The sequence below is a fragment of the Mus caroli genome, chromosome 1, assembly GCF_900094665.2.
Source record: "Mus caroli chromosome 1, CAROLI_EIJ_v1.1, whole genome shotgun sequence".
Taxonomy (NCBI): Eukaryota; Metazoa; Chordata; class Mammalia; order Rodentia; family Muridae; genus Mus; species Mus caroli.
This window is the reverse complement of record NC_034570.1, coordinates 185,273,350-185,293,737: the sequence shown is the minus strand read 5'-3', so window position 1 is coordinate 185,293,737 and position 20,388 is coordinate 185,273,350. Positions and strand designations below refer to the sequence as shown.

The 20,388-nt window shown below is 40.1% G+C and overlaps 1 long non-coding RNA gene across 3 annotated transcripts in view; it reads right to left on the bottom strand.

Moving 5' to 3' along the window:
- The window catches only part of LOC115031511, a 60,342-nt gene that overhangs the window by 20,877 nt on the left and 19,077 nt on the right, over positions 1-20,388 (bottom strand). The window lies entirely within an intron of this gene.

Genomic DNA, 20,388 nt, shown 5'->3' with positions numbered 1-20,388 from the left:
TCTGGAGAGGCAGAGGGCAGTGCCAAGGCTGGTCAAACAAGGAAAAAAAAAAAGTTGGACCTACATTCTGTTTTCTTGGCCACACATTTTAGCCTTTTTTTTTTTTTTTTTTTTTCTTTCTTTTTCATACCTAACAGCTCCGTAACACACAGGTCCCTATTTCTGCAGCCTTTCTTCTTCACTTTGAGATTCATGGGAATAAGACTAGCTTTAACTCTTTGAATGGCAGCTCCCAGGGCTCAAATCAACCAGGGCTGTCCTTAACTAAATGTTGCATCATCTTTTCTTGAGCCATATGGGCTTCTCCTAGCCATAGGCTAAAATAGTCCTCACCATGAGACCACCATTTCATTAACTCTTTCTGTCACAGACAAGTCCAAAATTACAATCATGGCTGTTTTCTGACATTATTTTTGCCTTTTTATTTCGTCTCTTTTTTGTTCATTTTGCTTGTTTGTTTGTTTTGTTTTGGGGCATGAAATCAGGACTTTTAAATCCTGAATTTCCTAAGGATAAAAAGCATAATTAAAACATTTTTTGCTAACTCCACAAATGAGATCCTTCTATCAGGTCAGGTATTTTAAAAAATAAACCAAACAGCAGCCTAAAGAAATCCAGAGTAATGTACGTCTATTCATTCAGTGTTTAAAATTTTAGAATCTACTTAGGTATGTTCAATTACTTCCCAAAAGGCAGGAAGGCCACACATCTAAGATTTGTTGCTGAGTCATTTCTTCCCAAGAAGATCCTTCTGACAACAAAAAAGACAACAGAATGACGGCCAAGCCTAGACCTAATGTAGCCAAAACCTGTTTCTTCCCTAGGATGGGTAACCAGACAAACCCCCAGTCCTTGGGCAATAGTTTAACACATCCACATACCCGGAAACTCTTATGAGGAAAGTTCCACTGATGCTTCAGAGCCAGGTACAAGTTACTTTAGGGTAGTGACAACTCTTAACAGCAGCAAAGCACTGCTTCTAACATCCCCTTCCCTGACAATGCTACTAAGAATAGCTCAGATACTAACCCAATGAACCCTATATAACCAGACACATTCAACAAGGCTCATGTTCCAACTATTATATATATAATTTAATGTTTATATATATAAATGTTTTCTACACCAGCCTCTAACTAGATGTTTTAGATGTGTTTGGGTCCTGAGGCAATAAGCTGATTCATAAAATGCATCTTGCAACTTTCAGAAGGATGAACAAGAGGTCAGGCAACCGCCTCTTCTATACCAACTATCCTATACAGCTTTTACACAACCACCCTGGCTAACATTTCAGCCATCAGAGAGAAGGACCACCTGGAAGACAACCTGGTATTCCCTGGTTTTAAAAGAAGCCCAGGGCATTTGTGCCAGGATCCCAGCGAGGGAAAAGTGCTTCAAATTTACACCTTCTGGGCTGCCGGGTAGCGTATGCCAATAAAGAAGTTACCTACTGGTCTGATGAGCAAAGGCATATGGCTTTGATGTCACTTAAGGCAAGGCCCCCAGAATGGTCCTTTGCTTATTCAGATCTCCATTTTCCAGTTTCCTTTTCCAGGGGGAGGGGGACAAACAAAAACAACAACAAAAATCATGCCTAAGTTCATGTCAGGACATTCCAGATTTACCCATGAGCCCAGGATCAAATAAACAAAGAGCTCTGCCAAAGAGCCTTCTCTTTCAGGAGGGGGAACTAGAAGGAAGTAGGATCAGCACAGAGTGAGCTCAAAATCTCATGAACTTGGTGAATGATGTGGCAACTCAGTGCCATGGCAATAGGAATGTCATGGTAGGTAGAAGTGACAAGAGGTAAATCATGAGAAACAAGCAAGAGATTCATGGGATCAGAGTAGAGACAAACATAGCCATAGAACTTGAGGAGTGAGGCCACTGTGGTCTGTAACACAGCAAGACTGTGCTAAAGTCTTCACAGAGAAATGGTCATGACAGCAGTGGTGACTTGCAAAGTATGATGACACTGTGTAGGAAAACTTTTCTTCCTACAAGCCCATTTACTCTCCTCAGAATTTTACTAAGATTAAAGCAATCATCTTAGGTGCCTCTGACTAATTTTAGGTCTTTCTTCCATTAAAATGATTCTGTGGGGCACTGAGAACAGAAAAACAAGGGATGACCAGGAAGCAGAAATGAATTCTGTTCCAGAAGCATGGGCGGATGTTTACTTAGCAAGCTCGGTGAAGCTTACAAGGAAGCAGTTTTACAGGGTGCTATGTGTAGTATTTGATTTCAGGGGGTAAAGATAACTCCTGAGCAAGGACAGGATACTAGAGGCCTGCCTGGGAACCTGAAAAGGCAGGGTATCAGCTCCTACCCCAATAGTGCCAGGTTCCCTAGCTTTTCAACAACTACAGGCCTTGGGAACTAAAACTTTCTGGACACAGTGAGCTCTCCTAGACCTCCAAAGGATATGGGTCAAAATTTCAAAATGCACCCTCCCCAATGCTTTTTCTTTAAAGGGAGGGAGCTAAACTTTGACCTATCCTTGTCCAAAGTGTGGACTGCATGTACTTTGTACTGGTCACAAACTCCATTAGCCACATTAATAGGCAAAAGTAGGGTTCCTGCCTTTTTGTTCTCCTATCAGGCCCATCTTGGGAAGATTGGGTCTTAGGGGAAATAGGGAGCTATGCAAGAAGCTAACACACACTTGGAACATTTGGAGCCTGAGTTGAGTATTTCACATAAACTGCACACAAATCTGGTATCCTGTGGAAGTAGCTAGCTAGGTACAAAATGTGGTAGGCATTTCCACTAAGAACCTGGGCGCAGAAAAATTACTGTGACCTCAGGAGGTAAAACATTCGTGAAGTACCTACTAAGTGCTAAACTAACACACAGTATAGAAGTACAGGAAATGGGCCAACACTTCAGACAGATTTGCCATCTTAGTATCCTATAAGCATTCTCAGATTTGCATTATGGATATTAAAAAAGTCTACTCTTAAAAAGTTTGAATTCGTTTTTCCAGTGAACTAATAGCAACTGATCGATCCTCAGGCTAGCCCATAGAGGTCCAGTTTCTCCTTTTTTTTTTTTTTTTTTTTTTAAAGTAACCAACTATAATGTCTCCCAGCCAGGCATGTAATAAAGAAGAGAAGTAGACTAGGGTAGAATGTCCCATGAAGGTAAATAAATGTCAGTCTTTGCAGGCAGTCCCTCCAGCTCTGTGTGGTCAGAGATATCTAGAAATGGATATCACAGAGTCATGACTGCCCGATTTTTCATAATAAATGGAAAATTTAGCTTTATGTTAAACTCCTAAGTTTTCAACCACTACCAAAAAAGAAAAGAAAGAAAGAAAGAAAGAAAGAAAGAAAGAAAGAAAGAAAGAAAGAAAGAAACCTTGTAAAATCCACATATACCTACAAAACTTCCAAGGTGTTCATGGGTCCAATAATGAATGTGTAATGCCAAGGAGAACAAGTACTGCTAGAGAAAAATGCAACAAATTGAAGAATATGGCAAAAAAGAAAGTCAATATACCAATATTGCCATTTGAAGAAAACAAAGGTAATCAAAGCTTTCAGATCAATCCTTGATGGATACAAGTAGAATGCTGTATTAAAAAGAGTTGTTAAGTAGACATGATACCACTTTATCATGATATCATGATACCATGATAAAGTGCCAGCACATGATACCATGATAAAGTGCCAGCATTTGTATCCCACCTTGAACTACTAGAAGTGGAGACGGATCATGTTAGTATACTGGCTCTGACTCCCACTGAGGGCTATGCCTGTAGATGTTCATAAGGCCGGAAGAGAGTATCATATTCTAGCACTATCCAAGGCATAGGGTCCTCCATAGAAAACACTGCAGCCAAGATACTATTCTGCCTCTTTGTGACTCAGTAACTTTGACCCTTCTTTAGAGAACTTGGACAACTAAAGCACAGGAAAGACCAAACTTCTCTATAGGTAAATATGAGCTGTTTGGTCTTTGTTCTGCTGCCAGAGTACCATGGAACAAGCTTGCTCTCCCAAAGTCTTTTGAGATATTTTATGGTAGCTCAACAAGGAGATACAAAAGAGAAATTAAAAAAGGAAGCAGGAAAAAGAAGCTAGAGAGAAAATTCCTTAGAATAGTTGATCAAAGTTTATACACCAAAGGAAAGTTAAAGATGTGTAGCATTCATGACAAAAGAGGCACAGCTGGGTAAGGCAGCATGGGAAAGGCCCGGTGTCCCTACAGAAGAGGAAGGCAGGTCTGAGGCCAGCAAGGAGGCACCAATAATCCAAGATCCACAGATTACAACCAGGAAATTGTAGAAGAAATGCCTATGACTCATGTTCCTAAGTGCAGAACATTCTTCGGCTCGCTGGGGGTTGGAAGGAGGAGTCTTTTTTCCTGAAGGATCACATATTCTAGATGTGACCCATCTTCCGTCCTCAGGTGCTATGCTACCTGGATATTCTCCACATTGCTTGGTTTTTTGACCTTTTACTGAAGTTATAATAAAAAGTTTTTCGTTTTAAAATCATCCAAATTATCAGGCCTTTTCTTTATGGTAAGGGATTTCTTTGCCATCTTTAGGAACTGCATGTCTAGCTCAAGATCATGAAGATACTATTAGCTTGTACATGAAGTTTTGTTTTAACATTCACATTTATATTATTGTTGGATCATTATTTTTATATGGCCTAGATTAATTTTTTCTACTAGCAGTGGTTTGTTTGTTTGTTTTATCAAAATGTCTATCTATTCCCTGCTTCTAATCAGTATGTAAATCTATTTGTCATAAAGCAGGGGTTTCAACATGTATGTATCTACTAGGCTTTCTATTCCATTCCTTTAGTCAAAAATAGAATAGAGCCAGCATGATAGCATAAACCTATAATTCATAACTTGGAAGGTAGAGGCAAGTGGATCGTAAGTTTGATGCCTACCTATGCTACAAAGTGTTATGTGCAAAGGGGAGTGGGAGTAGGCTTTGAATTTAGACCAGTGGCAAAGTGCTTGTCTAGTATATGTAAAGCCTTGTGTTCAATTCCCAGCACTTCAGAGAGAGAGGTGGGGGAGGGGGAGAGAATGAGAGAGGGAGAGAGGGAGAGAGGGAGAGGAGGGAGAAAGGTAGGAGAAAAGTGTGCCAATTCTTGCAGTAGGGCTAACTATTATAAGGCTTAAGCAAACACAAATTTAAGAATCAATTGTGTGTAGTAAGCTGCACATGGACAGACATAATCTGAAAAGGAAAATAGGAAGAGCAGAAACAAACTATGAAAAGCATCATAAGCTAAGGAAAGAAGCAAAAAAGAAAGGCACAGGAAGAAAATGAGTCTTAGTTCATGTGGGCAACAACGGAAGGATTTAGAATTCAGACTTAGAAGTCTAGAGATAACCTGTACCCAAATCCCAATTTATACTACTTAGCTGTGCAACCTAGAGCAAGTCACCTTGGTCTTTCTAAGCCTTCATTTCCAAATCAGCAAAATAGGGATAATCTATCCTATAGAACCAGAAAGCCCAGTGCTGTAAGTACTCAAAAACTGCTGAAATTATTGATAGTGATACCATGAAGACTACTGGCCTATTGAAGCAATCTTGACTTTCCATAATTTATTAAGCACACAGACTGGTTAAATACTCCTGGCTCTCAAATAAGACAGGTATAGATTTGAATTCTTGTGCATTGTATTTACTAGTTAAATTTGAAAAACTTGATTAACTTTTTTATACTTCTAGCTCCAATTTCATCTGTAGATCAGGTTTTTCTTAGAGACAATATAAAATCACTCAGCCCAAAGCTCAACCCAAAGAAAGCAGTTCAACTGATGCCAGCTATCATTGCAGCAAGGAAAAACCCAATGAATATGATGATTTTGTACATCTTAACAGAGCTTACCCACTAGTCCTACAATACCTAGCATTCTTGGGTCTTCCATCCAAGTACTGACCAGGCACAAAATACCTTGCTTCTTATTTATAAAAATAACAAGACAGGACAAACTGAAAACCAATGTATTCAGGCCCAAGACAGGTAAGATTTGAAGACAAAAGGGAAAAGGCAGGATGATGAATATGCGTGGTAGGTATGCCAGGTTCTAAATTTACAAGACAAACAGAGTTGAACTCAGCAACGCCAAAAGCCCCTTATAAAATATGGGTAAGGCCAATATCAGAAGGAGGCATGCTTAGCGTAGGATCAGGACTGGGATAGCAGACACTGTGACCAGTGTTCTCTCTGCTCTTAAGCAGGTACTTTCTCTTGAACAGACCGAGTCACTCTCTCAGACCAGAAACTAGGCTCTAAAGTGTCCTTCCTGCCCATGCTACTTCCCAGCACCTTATATGAAAATGAGAGAAACCAAAGGATCTAGGAATCCTAGGTCATTAAATGTAAATCCCTGCCCTTGTCCTATTCCTTGGTTACAAGCAAAACCATTCTTGGTAAGGTGACCAGCACCTGCTATCCTGATGATACCTGAGGGTCATTGACCTGTATGGCCCAAAGGCCTACTTCCTGTGGGTCCCTTGGCTGGCTGCTCTTAAAATCCTGGTCCTTTCAGTGGCTGGAAATAATCTGCAGATATTGAGCATGGCTGGGCCATGTAAAGCAGAACTAGACATCTGTACTCCTTGCTTCAACAGTGGACTACAGCTGGCCCCGTTGAACAGACTAGGGTGCAGATTTGAAGGTCTTGACCACTATGGGTACAAGAAGATGTTTCTAGGGCATGTAGAAACTAGACAAATGAATATTCTCCAAAATATGTTGACCAATGTGATCAGATAAGCTTAGTGACATGTGATTTTAAAGTGGAATCTCTTTCCTATTAAAGAAGAAATCCTTTGTTTCACTGGGTCAAATCAAGACATCAAGACTCATGAACACACACAGCCCTAACTTCAGCTTTAATTCTATACTGCTTTAGTCTTAATCAAGGGCAGCATTTCCAAACATACAGCCTAAGACAGAGGATGCAAGAAGATTTATCAACCAAGGTATAGGACCTGGCTTTCAACAATCAAGCATAAGCTTGAAGAGCTAGGTCAGAGACAAGAATTCGAGGGCCAAGGCCATCAGCTGGACAGAGAAGGGCCTATAGACCATCTATAATGTAATAGCACAATCATTTAGGATAGTACCCAGGGTATATTTATATAATAATATTCACAATGTAAAAAAATCTTATCCAAAGTACGGTTCCTCAAATTGTGTAATGATGTGAGGTATGTTCTAAAGTTTAAGGGAAGAGAGCTGTTAACCATAGTAAGGGAATCTCAGGATTACATACAGAAGAAATATGATAGAGAAATACTCTTCCAGAGAGTTCCACTCTCTGGATGCCTTCTGGGATGTTATTCTTAAGCTAGGATCTTCAAAGGCAGAGCAGCAATGCCAACTATATGTTGAAAACTAATTATCTCACTTTAAACTTCTCTAATACCTTGTGAAATGACAGGCAAGGCGCACACACTAACCTTCTTCTGAAAACGTCAACTTCTTTGGAGGCCAGGGTGAGCATTTAGAAAGTAAGGAGGATCTACAAAAAGAATGACTGACTATTCATTTATCACAGTGAAATGCACAGATAACATAAAGTAGTGTGAGGAACTCTACCACTGGCAGAGGCAGATGATATAGGAAATGAAGTGTAGCCAGCTCTTTGGGCTCACCTGACTTCAAAACAAGATGGTTCAAGTCCTTCTGCCTCTCTAGATGAGTACATGGACTTCACTGGCTTGTACCTTCTGGAGAGGCAGAGTTAGGGAGAAGCTGAAGACATAATTAAGAAGTTTCTGGGGTCTGGAGCTTTAATGAGCCCAAGTTATAGGGCAGGGGCTGGAAAAAGAAAGCAGAAGGTATTGAAATGCTAAGCCTGGGATTCACCAGTCTTCTTACCCAGAAAGCCTTTACCTAAGAGCTATAGGATTTTCTTGCTCATAAAACCTTCCTAATCAAAACCTTCACAATGATCCTATAGCCACAAAACAGCAATCACAGCGAGGTTCCCTAGAGCACCATTACCATTCCTGCACTAAAGTACAATGATCTATTCTTTTCCAAATGGTTTAGAGTGACCTGCCAGTTAGAGCCTTTAGAATCATTGGATTTGGGCTGAAGATACAACATGAGGCCCTGTATTCAATGCACAAGCCTCCATTTTTTTTTTTTAAGAATTCAGGTGTTTATTTATCTATTTATTTATTTATTTATTTATTTATTTTTATTTTTTGGTACCAAGACAAGAAGAATTGGTCTTGCATTTGTATCAAAGGTGAAAGATCGTGAGTGGGTTATTAGTCTTTTGGCCTAACAAGTTCAGCACACTCTTCCCAGTGCTGTGATGAATGAGTCCATGTAAGTAAAGTACTTAGGATATTTGCTAAATGATGTTTATACAAATTGTTACCACTGCTACAGAAAAACTGTAAGGTTTTGCTTGTATGTGAACACTGTGGAATCCACAAAAGGAGTGGCCACCTGACACCTCACTCAAGGCTTTCACCACTCTAAAAAGTAGTACCCTTCAAAATACACAGTAATGTGTTAAAACTTCTCTCACCTCCTCAGGTCTTCAAGCATTCTTGGCCAAACAGCAGCCCTCTTGTCTACTTTTCCCCCTCCTAACTGGAACTAAGAATAGGACAGACTTCTGAAATGGTATAGGCACCTAAGGTCTCACAGATTCTGATCTTCAGCAGAGCTACTCTGTGGCTGCTTTGGCTCTCCCTTCTAACCCTACAACCCCACTCAATCTTTGCCATCACCCCATCTCATGCTCAATGGTAGAGTACTTGACTAGCATACATAAGGCCCTAAGTTAAATCCTTAGGACCTAAAAAGAAAAAAAGCCATTGCTGATTCAGTAAGAAGTGCACTCTTTTCTTTAAGTTACAAGTTTGCCACAATGCTTGTTTTCTCTTCTCCAAATGCCAACATAAAATCCAGAATTTGATTTATGCCATGGCATCTCATATCCCATGGAGCTCAGCTGGTGCCTCCAGTGAGTTTGAAGCTTTGCATAGGTAGGGCCTGGGCAAGCTTTAGAATTCTCAGTCTTCCCAAAGCTAACTTAACTACAGGTCCCATGAGCACTTGCTAAATGTGACTTCCCTGTCAAAAGACAGCTCGTACAGCCCACTGGGAATAGCTACAGAGCTCCTTCCATGCTATACTGGTCCTCTGAGGTTTCTACTATTGTCCCCTTCCTTTGATCAGAACCTCTTTCTCTTCCAACTCTCACTTCTAGAAAGGGTCCCCAAGCAATAGCAGGAGGACCAACCTATAATGCCACAAACCCCAGCACTCATATCACCCTCTAGAAGATTCTGCTAAAATTATCTTTTTTCCCACAAGAATAGTACAAGGCTAACTTATCTCGAGGAGATGTCTTATTTGACTTCCTTTTCCTTTGCACCAACTCCAGGCACAGGCACAGAAATCAGTCCTGTTACACTGATGAAAGCTCAGATCAAACCAACTCTTATCCAGCAAATCAAACCCTTGAGATTTGAGTAGCTCCCTATGGCTATACACTACCATTTCTGTTAAGGAGACAATATAATGCTAAACTTACATGATAAGGTAGTATATGAAGGGAAAGGAGGAAAGGAAAGCCATTCTTAGTTTCAAAAAACAGGTGAGAAGACAGAGTTTCACAAATCTTTAGATATCCTGGGTAGTCTGAAAGTCTATTACAAGCCCACAGAGACCCAAGATCAAAAGGCAGGAGAATTCTACACTTTGCTGCCTTGGTCCTGGCATTTCAGAACTCCACACTGAAACTCAGGTCCTTTTGTCATTTGGAAGGTAAAGTGGCCACACAGAACAAGGTCCAAGGTTGTCCCTCAAAGATGACTGTAGGTGGCAGCTTGGATGAACTGGTGAGCTCTAAGTACCTCCAATACCTAAGACAAGGCCAGACATACGGTGTTTGTTAGTGCTGCTACTGAATCCAGGACAGGAGGGAAAAGAGAATCAAAATTAAATATAAGATATGGTTCATAACCAAAGGCATTCCTAAAATAGCTTCCAGAGCTAACATGATTTAGGAACAGTTATAAAACAGCCTCACTGCTGAGATGCTTCTCATGAACCTTAACTGTGTCTGATAGCCCCCAATGCTTATCAAGTAGGCCACAACTATCTCCAGCAACCATTTATTGGATAAATGGACCAGTAAACACAGGAATGAGAACACAAGACAGTTTCTTTGGGTCTTACTAATAAACATAATTTTCAGAATTATAAAATGCCAAGGATATACTAACTAGACACTTTCAGCCTATAAGCTACACCTTTATATTAAAAAAAAAAAAGTGTTCTAGCAAGCTGCCCCAGTATTTCACTGTCTCAAGACTGCTTCTCTTGTCTCCTTTTCACTTACACAGAACAAAGTAAGAAGTTAAAATAACATTGTGCCTTGGACAAGATGAAGAAAAGTTTCACCATGGCATACTCCCTGCTTTCAGTGACTTGGAGGTTGCTTAGGCCCAGATTAGTCTCTCAAGACATAGCCATATCCCTGAGGCCTGTAGAAGGAGCATGGGCAGAGGCTGCCTTCCTCATAATCCCCCTTGCTGGCCCACAACCCTGTTCCTCACTGATACTTGACACTAGGAATATGGGACAGTGGAAGTCTGCTTGTGTAGAACCCTTTCTATGTGTCCAACTTAAGCCCACGACCTTTGCACATGGATTCTGTCCTTGCCCCTCCCGTAGCAGAGCCCTTAAATAAGACCAAGCACTTAACTTGCTTCCCCATGCTTTTTATCTAACCAAACAGCAACTTCCTCATAATGAACATGGCTTCATGATTCACTCCACATTGGGTCTGCTACAAATATTTGCCACCTCGTACAGCTAGGTATATCTAGGTCAGAACTACCAACCTGTCATGGAGGCACAGCTGGCAATCACCAGGCAGTACTTCACAGGCTGTGCCCTTCTCTGATTAACTGTTCCCTATTTACATACCTTACAATCCCTGGTGTGCACCAGTACTAAACATGTGCTTTTGTGTGTGTGCTACACACACACACACACACACACACACACACACACACCATGAGTAAAACAATACATCTGAACCTTTCTTTTGTAATATACTTTTAAGTAATTTTTATTTTTCCTAACTTTCTTAAAGTAGTACGTGAAATACTTTCATGGCAAATTACAATTTACTCTTTTAAGGATGTCTTGTGAAATATATAAATATAAAATTGTTCAGTTTACAAGTAGCCAAATGAAAAAAACAAAACAAACAAACAAACCCCAAAATCAACCAAATGGCTTAAATTCCATAATAAACTTAATCTGAGACTTCTAAATCTAAACCCTCCTCTCTGACACCTACGGTATGAGAGGAAGCTCAGACTGTGGTGGTAAGATAAGAGGTCAAAAAGATTCGCATTGGCTGTGCTACATGAAGCCATCCATGAGATCTTCATCCATGAAGCAGCACTAATAAGATCTGTGGCATGAAGCCATCATGAAAGGCTAAGATGTAGGTAAGATATCTATGCATAGTGTTTGGCATGGTGCCCAGCCCACAATAAACATTTAATAAATGTCTGTTCTTATCACACACCACTGCTTATACAGAAACAATGGTGTTCTCAACTCTGTGTGTCAATTATAGCAGATTCCTGTATGTAGGAGGCACTAATTGAAGTCTAATAGAAACTTTTTATGTGCCAATATAGCCTTTTAAGGCTATATCCCTATTTTTCTGTTTACCACAAGATGTCAGGACAGAACTCAGTACCATAAGTAGGAAGTATGGCCACTTCCAAGCAGCCAGTAGAAGCTGGGACCAGGCTTCTGGCTACAGCCACCATAAGGATATAGAATTCATCCTGAATTTAATGTATTCCAGAACCAGTAAGACAGGTAAAAGCTGGGAGCACTGTGGCCAGGCAGAAACAGAATGAGCACCCAGGCAGTAAGTGTCTTCTAAGAAGTGTCTCCTTAGAGTCTTCTCCAATTCCTCCTCACGCCATCCTCCTCAGGGACCTAGCTTCTGAGGCTTGGGAACAGGCTTGTCCTTGGTGAGAATAACAAATAAAAGCACATGGCCTACTTCCAGAATCTTCACTTAAGATGAAAATAATAGAAACACAGAGAGGAGCGAGAGTGAGAGGGACTAAAGCAGCATTGGGTCTATGGTACAAGGTCTCATGAAGCACATGGTGTGGTAACCTGGAAACATGCATAAGGTATGTCTGACTAGGACACAGAAAAGTATTGGGCCTTGGAATAGTCAGGGATAGGCATGATGAGGTTACAGTTTGCCGGCTGGTTTCCTAGCACTGAGCTAAGGAGGAGGGAGAACAAGAGCAGGCAGCATGTTCCTGCCCACACAACTCGTGACTTGTAGCCATGTGTCCGAGAACCCTCCTAACTACCTTGTTGTGGCCAGGCTCTCTCCTACAACCCAGTCTAGAAACTTTATCAGCAACTTTTATAAAATTGTGACCTTTCTCATCTTTCCTGTATTCAACTCTCCAGTGGCAAACCTAACTGCTATCATTTGGCCCTAACGTTTTTCCTTCATTTTTCCTACAAATTGTCTGTTCCAATGCCATCTCGATCTTTCCCGCTCATTTCTGCCTACATCCTGAGGTCATGGATCCTTCAAAAACTGTTTACAGAATGTTCACTAGGCAACAAGTATTGCGGTAAGCACAGGGAATAAGAAGTGTAAGACATATCTTATAAACAAGTCCATGACCACATACAAGTCAGAGAAGCCCACCAATGCTACATAAATGGGACAGACAATAAGAGTAACTGATATAGAGTACTTAGGATTAATAAAGCACTATTTTAAGCCTGTCTGTGAACATTCAATACTTTCCATGACCCTACGTGGTAAGTATTATTAGTATCATCATCACTTGTAGATAAGGAAGTTGAAGGAAAGGTCAACTTCAACTCACTCAAACTCACACTCAGTAGATAGATGCTTACAGTTCCTGTGTTTGCTGCAGCATTAATCACAATAACCAAAATTGGAAATTAACTTACGTGCTGAATGACAGAGAAATGGATAAACAAATGTGGTATTTATAGACAATAGTATACTATTTAATCTTAAAAATAATTTAATACTATCATTTTTTTATAAAATGGATAAGATTGGACATCATAATTTTACATGTAAAATAAGAAAAGAAAGACAAGTACCACACACTCTCAATCATAGGTAAAAGCTTTAAAATTGATAGAACGAGAGAGTAAAACAGTGATTCCCAGGATCGAGAGGGGAGGAGAGAGAGAAATGGAAAAAGGATAATAAATGGAGTGGCATGGTTGAATGGGAAGAATAACTTGTACCAGTTTATAACACAGCAGGATAATTATAATCTATAGCAATTTATTGTATATTTCAAAATAACTGGAAAAGTACAAAGATTTCCAATACATAGCATAGTGGTTTGAATAGCTTTGGCCCCCATAGACACATTCATGTGTTTGAATGCTTGGCCCACAAGATACTTTTAAGAGGTGTGTCCTTGGAGGAAGTGTGTCACTATAGGGGTGAGCTTTGCCAGGCTTCTTGCTGCCTTCTCCTCAAGATGTAGAACTCTGGGCTACTCCTGGACTGTGCCTGCCTGGATACTACCAGAATTTCGCCGTGATGAACATGGATGGGACCTTAGAACCTGTAAGACAGCCCCAATTAAATGATGTGCTTTGTAAGAGTCTCCTTAGTCACAGCATCTCTTCATAGCAATGGAAACCCTCACTAAGACACATAGAAATAAATGCTAAATGTTTGAGGACATAGAAACACTAATCATCCTGATTTGATCATTACATGTACATTAAGTTTAAAATTTTCTACTCTGTATTCCATAAATGTAAACAAATGTTCTATCAGTTTAGAAATAAAAACAAATCCCCGCTAAAGGAATGCAGGCTCCTTGGACACAGGGTATACCTGAGCCATGGAGATACTGAGTAGATTTGTTATGTATTTGTGTGCCTCCCCTCCCCCCCCCCACCTCAGACTATGACAGCTGGCTACTCATACACATGTCCCCTTCTGCTTGCTTCTTCCTCAGAATGCAGGAGAGAACCCTTTGGATCTTATTTCACTTCATATCTCACATAGCTCTTCTATCTAGGAAGTTCTTAATTCCATGATATTCTCTTTGGGAGGTAGAAACAACCAACTAGATTTTGGCTTTATTATTAGTATGGCTACCTGGGCCTTAGAGTTTGTGTCTCTTAGTAAAACCCAGGCAGCCTTTTTCTTCTTCATCTCACAGTAGAAATCCCACCTAGAAGACCCTGTGCAACACTCAGGTCAATGGACAGCTCCATCCTGAAGCAGTTCCAACCAGTCCAAATAGAAGGTCCTCTTTTCTCTTCTTTGTCTCCAAACAGCCTTGTGGGGGCTTCCTGAAGACTGGCTAGGCTATCACATGGGGGACAGGTGCATTGTGATGTCACTGTTTACCTATGAGAATCCCTGGAAGGTGATCTCCAGGTCAGTATTGGTATAGGAGGCGGTGGATACTGACACAGAAGCATTTCAGGAGTTCTTTCTGTAGATAAGCTCTACAATAGGACTATTGTTTTGCAAACAGCTAAATTTGCAACAAGGAGAATAATGCCTATCACATAGAGGCCTTTACTAAGTACCTGTGGAGTGCCACCACCTCACTCCATCCTCAGTAAAGTTACATATGTTTACTAAGGACTTTAAAGTTAGTCCAAAACAGAACCAAGTCAAGTCCAAGACTTCCCAGATACAAATCACCATCTAAGCAATCATACTTAACTGAGTATCTGAAATGTACAAGATATTTAGGATACCACTGAAAACAACTCTATGATTACAAAACTGTTTTGGTAAACCATTTTGGTTATGTACGAGGCACTAGGGAACAAAGCTCATGGTGTTAGCAATCAGGCACCTCTACAACCAGCCCAAGGGATCCAGCAACAAGACATGCTATCACTAGCTGCTGGAGAGGTAACACATTTCCCACTGTCCTCTCGTGTCTCACCTCCACATTCTGTGCATATGGTACATCCCCTGATGAAAGGCTCCATTCCTCTCCCCCGTTCCCCCTTCACCCCTTTCCTCTCACATAAGACCTGTCTCATGGTATGACTTTATGATTCTGCCGCACAGTTCTAACACAAGGTCCTTCCTTAAGGACCTGTATATGCAAGTCCAAGTGCATTTATAAATTCACACATATGGAGATATAGATACATATGCACAAATGAAAACTCAAACACATGCTATGCATATGTAACCAAAAAAACCCTATGCACTTTTTGAGGCAATCAACAGGCAATATGTAGAATTAAGAGAATGGAATGGCTGATAAATGCAATAGGAATCTAGATGCTAAAGAAATCAGCAGCAGCAGTGAGATTCCACGAGAAGGGAGATGCTAAAGACCCAGAGGAATTCAAAACCCTCCATGAGACTAGACAGAGAAAAGTCAAACTAAGTTGTAGGTAGAAGCCAGATGTAGAAAATGGCAGAAACAAGACAACAGTGCAAGCTGTAGTCCTGAATCAAGTCTAATGACCTGATCTCATCTTCCCTTTCCATCTCCTCTTCTTCTTATATATCTTCTTTGAAAATTTATACTTATTTTATTGTTTTATATTCCATACCTCTAAATAATATGTTGTTTAAATATAATGTTCCGTATTTCTTTTGGAAACCACTGTTCAAACAAACATCCTCCTGCAGATGGGAACCTGGAAATGCCCAAAGTCTCTGAATTAGTTCAAAGAGAATAGGGACAGACCCTAGATCTCCAGGTATTGTCCACCCACTGCATTAAACTTCACAGGTGTAAGAGGGTCAAAGAAAGTAGCCATTGGAGAAGCAGAAGCATGAGGGCTAGGTATCAGTGTCCCCACAGGTAAGGCTAAGATCCTTGTGCCCCTTAGCAGTCAATGTTCAGGGCTTCGGGGTGGCCTTACCCCTGCTTGAGAAGCTTTGTGCTTTTTTTTCTGCTGGAGGTCACTAAGTGTTGGTTTCTTTTTCCTACTTGACAAGTCATCTATAGGCAACACATAGGGCAGCAGGCCCCTCCCTGAAATATCAGGGCAGCTACTTTAACCAGTAATCCAGTAACCAAAGGGTCAGAAGCTGAGCTCCAGAAGCCCCTACACATGCTACTAGTGCCAAATCCTCAAATTGGCAAACATATTCTGCTTCTGTATATATACCTCTAAGGGAGAGCTGAGACTCTGCTTCCTTATCTGTCAAATGTTACCCTGCAGTTACTGTTAAGTTTCAATGAGCAAATACACAGAAACTCTTAGAATATCATGTGGAGACCAGGTGCAATGTGATGTCAGTGTTTATGTGAGAATCCCTGAAAGTTGGTCCCCAGGTCTGCACTGGTATAGGAAGCTGTGGATACTGGCACAGGAGCATCTTAGGAGTTCTTTCTTTGAGTCTCCAGTCCTACATCTTCCCAGGCTCGGCAGAAAGAGAAGCCTGAAAGCCCCAGGTAAGTCTAAGTATAACCTTTACTTCTTACTCAGTACTATTGCTTATTTTTTTTTTAGCATGTTGTACTTCTCCATTAGTCTTATTTCAATAAAAGTAAAAAGAATACTGTCCTTGTGGAATGTATGTTCTAGAATGCAGACAATAGTTATTTTCTAAGTAGCTTCCTTATCCAAATTCCAGCCTAGCCTGCTCTTCTCTAGCCTGCAAGGTGTTTCTGTAAACCCCCTTCTCTCCCATATTAAATCCCATCTTACCTATTAAAGCCTTTTCCTCAGTCTTCCCTCCTTGTCAGTATCACAACTCCCATCAACTTTTAATTTTTGAATAAAACATAAGAAAGTAGGAAAAACTCTACAGGGCCTGTTTCTAGTGCTAGCTCTGCTAATTACTGAATAAGCTCATATTGGGGTTTTAATTTCCTTACCTATCAAATGAAGAGTCAGAAAAGACATGCACAGGGACTTCATCTGATTCAACCTGACTTAAGTAAGGCTCCTCCTGAGTTTAGTATGTTCCTTTAAGTACTGCACACTATCAAGAAGAAAGGCCTGATTTAGGAGGGGAGTCCAGACTGGCAACAGTACTCTTGGCTCTCTCCAACCATCCTAAATTTTACTGCCCAAATCTCAAAATCTTTACTTACTTGACTTTGATTCCTGCTAGCCTTGCCTACCTGCTGAGACCTCTACTAATCTGACTGTCAATAACTGGGATGGCCTCTCCAGCTGACAAAGCACCTTGTTCCTTGACCACAAGCTTAGCTGTCCTGTTGCTATACAACCAGAATACTTTAGCTAGACTGAATGTTTCTAGGCTATCTCTATAGCCCCAACTGATATGCTTGCCTCAGCCTTGGTCCCTACACTGACTGCTCAGTTCTCACATCTGCAAAGCAGGGCCCATTACCTGTACACTGATTCTTCCATTCCACAAATACTCTCTGTCTCCCCAGTGACAGATATTGTAAGCAAAGACACAGCAGTATGGAATACTACTACTTCTCATACTAGCAGCCCATTCCCAGGACAAACTTCCCTACTCAGTAAAGAGTGTCCAACACACATTGTTGAATTCCTTCCTTCAAGAAGTATTTACTGAGCACTTATAGATTGGTACCATAGTAGAACAATAGCTGGGAAATGTGGCTCTGTACCATGAATAGCACAGAATAGCATGAAGAGTATAACTCTGTAAGCCAGAGTCCCAGGTTTGTGACTCTGGGCACTTATAAGCTTCTCTGAGTGAGTTATTATATTGATTGATTGATTGATTGAATATGGAGTAACTGTTTGGATTTTGAAGTGGTAGAGTACCTTGGTGGGTCAGGACCAAGGAATACCACAAAGTCACACCATGCAAGAGATCTCATTCGAGAGATTTATTGGGAGGAGGTGCCTCTGAGTGAAGACAAGGGAGGGGTATGATGGTGGGAACTTTATAAGGGTAAGACTCATATGGACAGTGGAAATATGTTGCATTTGGTGGCTGGTGATAACATGGCTGCTAGCACTGAGTTACTGAAGGTGAACTGGGGAACACCTGGTTCTAGAATATGGGCAGTTTCTAACATTAATAATAGCACTTAATGGAAAGAGAGGCCCATTGGACTTGCAAACTTTATATGCCCCAGTACAGGGGAAAGCCAGGGCCAAAAAGTGGGAGTGGGTGGGTAGGGGGTGGGGAGGAGGGTATGTGGGACTTTTGGGATAGCATTGAAAATGTAAATGAGGAAAATACCTAATAAAAAATTGGAAAAAAATAATAGCACTTAACAAAGCAGATTAATTTAGGAATAAATGGGGCAGCCTATGTGAAGTTCCTAGAATACCACATGGCAAACAGCAAACAACTTTTTCATTCTGATGTGTCCCAAAGGTAGCAGTGTTGGGGGTTTGGCCTGGTGCTGCTATGTCTTCACATGCTAAATACTGGCCTCTAATATCTGGTTGCCCCTGAGATCCTCACATACATCAAGTGATGCTATGTAAATCCTGTACTCCAGTTAAAAGTTAATTGGTTAATAAAAGGCTAACCCTGTGATTGGGACAGAAGGCGGGACTTGAGGATTGAGTGAGGGGTCTGAGGAAAGACCAGAGAAGAAGAGGAGCCTGAGGAAGAGAAAGGAGACAAAAAGAGGAGGAGGCCACCATGAGAGGAAATTGACCATGAGCATGTGGCTAGGAGAAACCGCTAGTAACAAGGGATATATGGATGGAATGTAAGTTAGAATAGCTTAAAAACTGCCAAATCTAGTCTTACAGCTTGTAAATAAAATACCACGATTATGTACCTTTTATATGGGCTAGCTAGAACAACTAATTCATTTTACATATCTGTTTTCATATGCCAATAACTTGAAGGAATCCTGTTCCATCCTACATAACCAACACCTCAGGAATTCTTTGTAGATGATTTTGATCACTGTGGCCCAACTTCAACTTGGCTAAAAATATGATATCCTCTACAATACTGTATACAATGCTAGTACTTTCAAGGGGATAACCCGGAAATATGTAGACTAGAAGGTATGGGAAGGAAAAAGTGTTTATAATACATAATATATATATATATACATATATATATATATATAATCAGTACTGAATTTCATACAAAACAGTAATAAAAATATGAGCAAGTCTAGTATAAAAATGAGCAAGAGGCTAAGTATTAAAGTATATGTTTAGACTACAGCATCTATCATAATTAGCAAGAGAAAGAAAATAACATCAAATACTGGTAAGGACTTGGGACAATTGGAACTTTCCTACTTTGCTGCTGGAAGTATGATTGGTATATTTGCTCTCGTAGTATCTTAGAAATACAACCTAGTAATTCCACTTCTAAGCATATATAACAGAAATGTATACACATAGGGCATATTTGCACACATATGCATGCATGTTTAGAGAACTGTACATAACAATATTTAGGTGAGCAGTAGAGCAAATAGAACTAAATTAAGTCTACTCAGTGATGGTCTCATAATTGTTCAGAACATATGAGTCTGTGTTGATATTCTTTCACCAAAAGCCATGAGCAAATACATTCTTCCACAACAGTATCAGAGGTACCTATTGTGGTCTGTAAATAATATGAATACTATACTTCCCAGGAAAATGCACATAACATGATGAATATAACAAAAATAAAGGATTAAAAGAAACCAGACTACAAAGGAGAGATTCTTCATGATTCCATGTGTACAAAGTTTAAAATAGGTAAAAATGATCCAGTGGTAGTTAAAATAGCATTCACCCTTGGATGGATAGTGAGTGACAAGAAAATACTTTGAAGCATCTTTGGGAGATTGTAATAGTCTCATTTTTTTTCTTTATGTTAGAGTTGTTTACAGGCTATGTACACCTTGTACTGAGGATATTATGTGTTTTGTTTGTTTGTTTGTTTTTACATGTATATTGTAGGCCAGTAAAAACACTATAAAAAAAAACCCTAATGACAAAGCTTTTAAATGTGTTTTTTTTTTAAACTGGAAGAAAATGGAATTTTACACAAATAGTCTGTTTTTTTTTACCAACAACAAATTTCAGTGCCTTCTGTCCCTGCTACAAACAAAACAAAACAAAACACCCCAAACAAACCAAACAAACAAAAAATCAAAACCCAAAAGTCACAAATAGACCTGTAAGCACATTCCTACCACATCTTAAGATATGGCAGATAGCTGACATTACACTACTCCTACAGGAAAAAAATGCTTTCAAAACTCTTTGTCAAAATTTACACTTTTTGAGATTAAGTCTAAAGATGGATTTGTGTTTTGTGAATATAGTGAAGTGGAATCACTTTTATAAGAAATAACACTTATTAATGAGACAGAAGTGGTGGAACAAAGGGGCTATGGGTTCATTGAAAACAAGACCAAGGAACTCAGTAAATCCATAATTTGGAATCAGTATTCCAGGGC